The following is a 3710-nucleotide window of genomic DNA, read 5'->3' as shown; positions in this document are numbered from 1 at the left end:
TCATGTTCACACACCATAGATGAGGGATAGCATTGAAAAATCCCCGCTGCCAGAATAGCTGCATTAAAGGAGCCAGACTAAAAGCATCTGCATCACAATAATGTGATTCCATGGCAATAACCAAGCAGAAGTGAACAAAAGATTAGCAAAAACCAACGGCAATGTGAATTGAGTAGGGACATGTCAGTGGAAGGTATATTAGGAGGACAAAACAAAAGGATTATATTTAGAGAGGAATACTGAGCTATCAGTTTGACTTTTTAAAATATATATATATATTATTTTAGTTTCAGTGATGAGGTATAAAGTAGTAAAATGGAAAGCTAAAGGCAGAATAGAGAGAGGTGCGATGTGTTTAGTTCTGGACCATAATCTTGTGTACACAGCAGTGACAACCAAATTAGAATGTGTGTATCTCCATAGGCTGTCTAAATGAATGATTTGAATTACTGAGAGCATAGATGTTTGGAAATTGTTCTAAAGGTGGCTGAAAACAGACTAATTGACTCAACAGTGGTGAGGTCAGTGGTCGCATATAAGCATGCACATTGTGACATTTTCTTATGTCAAGTAATTTGGATGTAGTAGAGTGGGCCTCTAAACATCCCTGGTGCTCTCAGTCTTTACACTATTGATGCAATATGAGCAAGATGAACAGCTTTAAAAAATATCTGCTATCTATGAACATATGAAAACAATAGAGCAAGACAAGTAAATGGTTTTATCTTTGATTTGGGCTTTAAGTTCCTATCTCCTCTTTTTAAATTCTATCGAGCTGCTTAGCTAAATTCCTGCACAAAGAAAGGTGATTTAAAATTATCCAAAAGGCCTAAAGCATCCACCTTTCCCTGGGAAAAATTCTAAGTGGCCTTTCTGAGTAGTAACATTGTTTAGGCGCTGGAAGCAGCGTGACTGTCTCTACGCCTGCTCACTTTTCTCCACTGGATATCTAAGTCTTCTTTGTAAGTCTTTCTACCTTTCAACAACTATATATTTATTTATATCTGTTAATTCTCATTCTGATGTGAAGAGTCACATCTCAGCAAGTCAAATAAAGGTTATAACAGGGACAATGAGCCTTCTTTTAGCTCTACTGTTTCAGTTCAACTTCCATAAATATTGCAAGAGTCAGATGCCTCCTTTAAAACTTCCCCATATGAGTGTGGACCCAGTATCATGGGATTGAGAACATCTTCTTGATCAAAAGAGAGAAGTGAAATGAAATGAAATAAGTTTCAGTGGCTGAGATTTCAAATGGAGTCGAGAGGTCACTCTGATGGGCATTCTTATGCACTATATAGATATCCCTTTTTGGGTTTTAGTGTATTGGAATAGCTAAAAGTAAATACATGAAACTATCAAACTGCAATCCAGTACCCTTGTGTGCCAATTTAGATGTATTATGTCCCCCAAAACACCATGTTCTTTAATGAAATCTTGTGGGGGCAGATATATAGTGTTGATTAGGTTGGAACCTTTTGATTGAGTGTTTCCATGGAGATGTGACTCAATCAACTGTGGGCAAGAACTTTGGATAATTTCCATGGAGGTGTTACCCCACTCATTCAGGGTGGGTTTTAATTGAATCACTGGAGTCCTATAAAAAAAGTTCACAGATAGAAGGAGGTACTGCAGCCAAGAGAGACACTTTGAAGAATGCACAGGAGCTGAGAGTAGAGTTGGAACACAACCTGGGATCAGCAGATGCCAGCCATGTGCCTTCCCAGCTAACAGAAGTTTTCTGGATGCCATTGGCCTTCCATCAGTGAAGGTATACTTGTGTTGATGCCTTCATTTGGACATTTTCATGGCCTTCAGACTGTAAACTTTTGTAATCAAATAAACCCCCATTATAAAAGCCAATCCATTTCTGGTATTTTGCATAACAGCAGCATTAGCAATCTGGAACACCTTGATTCTTGAAGATGTTTATATAACTATGTAGCTTACATGGGGTGACAGTGTGATTGTGAAAACCTTGTGGAGTACACTCCCTTTATGGATGGATGAGTAGAAAAATGTGGACAAAAACTAAATGAAAAATAGGGTGGGATGAGGGGGATGATTTGGGTGTTCTTTTTACTTTTATCTTTTATTCTTATTTTTTTCTTTCTGGTGTAAGAAAAATGTTCAAAAATAGATTGGGCTCTTGTAGTTCCAGTGGGGAGAGAAGGAGGAAGCAGGGAGCGGGGTGGCTAGCGGGGAGCCCACCGCAGCTACTGCCACTGCTGCCACTACCACCTCTGTGCTCGTGGTGTGGGGAAGAAGGTGTGAGTCCCGGGTGCGAGCTGGCGGCACCACTGCTGCGGTAGGGTCGGCAGTGGGAAGGCTATGGCAGATATAGATAAACTCAATATCGACAGTATCATCCAATTGCTACTGGAAGTGAGAGGGTCCAGCCTGGTAAGAATGTCCAGCTACAGGAGAATGAAATCAGAGGATTGTGCTTTAAGTCTCATGAGATCTTCCTCAGTCAGCCTATCCTACTAGAACTTGAAGCACCACTCAAAATATGTGGTGATATCCATGGGCAATACTATGATTTGCTTCGACTTTTTGAGTACGGTGGTTTTCCACCAGAAAGCAACTATCTGTTTCTTGGGGACTATGTGGACAGAGGGAAACAGTCATTGGAGACTATATGCCTCTTACTGGCCTACAAAATCAAATATTCTGAGAATTTTTTTCTTCTCCAAGGAAACCACGAATGTGCCAGCATCAGTAGAATTTATGGATTTTATGATGAATGTAAAAGAAGATACAACACTAAACTATGGAAAACTTTCACAGACTGCTTTAACTGTTTACTGATAGCAGCCATCGTTGGTGAGAAAATATTCTGCTGTCATGGAAGTTTATCACCAGATCTTCAATCTATGAAGCAGATTTGGTGAATTATGAGACCAACTGATGTACCAGATCAAGGTCTTCTTTGTGATCTCTTGTAGTCTGACCCCGATGAACATGTCTTAGGCTGGGATGAAATTGACAGAGGAGTGTCCTTCACATTTGGTGCAGAAGTGGTTGCAAAATTTCTCCATAAGCATGATTTGGATCTTATATGTAGAGCCCATCAGATGGCGGAAGATGGATATGAATTTTTTGCCAAGAGGCAGTTGGTCACTCTGTTTTCTGCACCCAATTATTGTTGAGAGTTTGACAATGCAGGTGCCGTGATGAGTGTGGATGAAATGCTAATGTGATCTTTTCAGATTTTAAAGCCTGCAGAGAAAAAGAAGCCGAATGCCACTAGACCCGTAACATCGCCAAGGGGTATGATCACAAAGCAAGCAAAGAAATAGATGTCATTTTGACACTGCCTGGTTGGGACTTGTAACATATAGTATATAACCTTCATTTTTAAAACTGTAATGTGTACTAGTCGGTTTGCTCAAATAGATCTGTGTATGTGGGGCACCGCCCCCTGCCAATTTTGATTTAATGAATGGCATTTGCTGGTTACAACAGCAAATGAAAGACTTTTCCATTCCTAAGAAAAGTATTCTGTTTTTTGTTTTTTTAATTCTCTATTCCTTTTGCAAACAAATGATGGTGTTAAAGCTGTACACACCATGAAAGTTTAACCTGTCTTAAGGGGTAAGTGTACCATTGACCTTTTTTCAATTCAGTACAACTCATGAATAATGTAAATGTTTGTTTTCTTTAGGATATAAAGACAGCCTTAGAGTGCTCTGAATCTGTACATGTTA

General features: G+C 39.5%; 1 pseudogene; it reads left to right on the top strand.

Moving 5' to 3' along the window:
* Positions 1 to 2331: 2331 nt before the first annotated feature.
* On the top strand, positions 2332 to 3302 carry LOC119508250 (annotated as a pseudogene).
* Positions 3303 to 3710: the final 408 nt, after the last annotated feature.

Source organism: Choloepus didactylus, chromosome 13, assembly GCF_015220235.1.
Source record: "Choloepus didactylus isolate mChoDid1 chromosome 13, mChoDid1.pri, whole genome shotgun sequence".
NCBI lineage: Eukaryota > Metazoa > Chordata > Mammalia > Pilosa > Megalonychidae > Choloepus > Choloepus didactylus.
The sequence above is the reverse complement of the archived record's forward strand: the minus strand, read 5'-3'. Positions and strand labels throughout refer to the sequence as shown.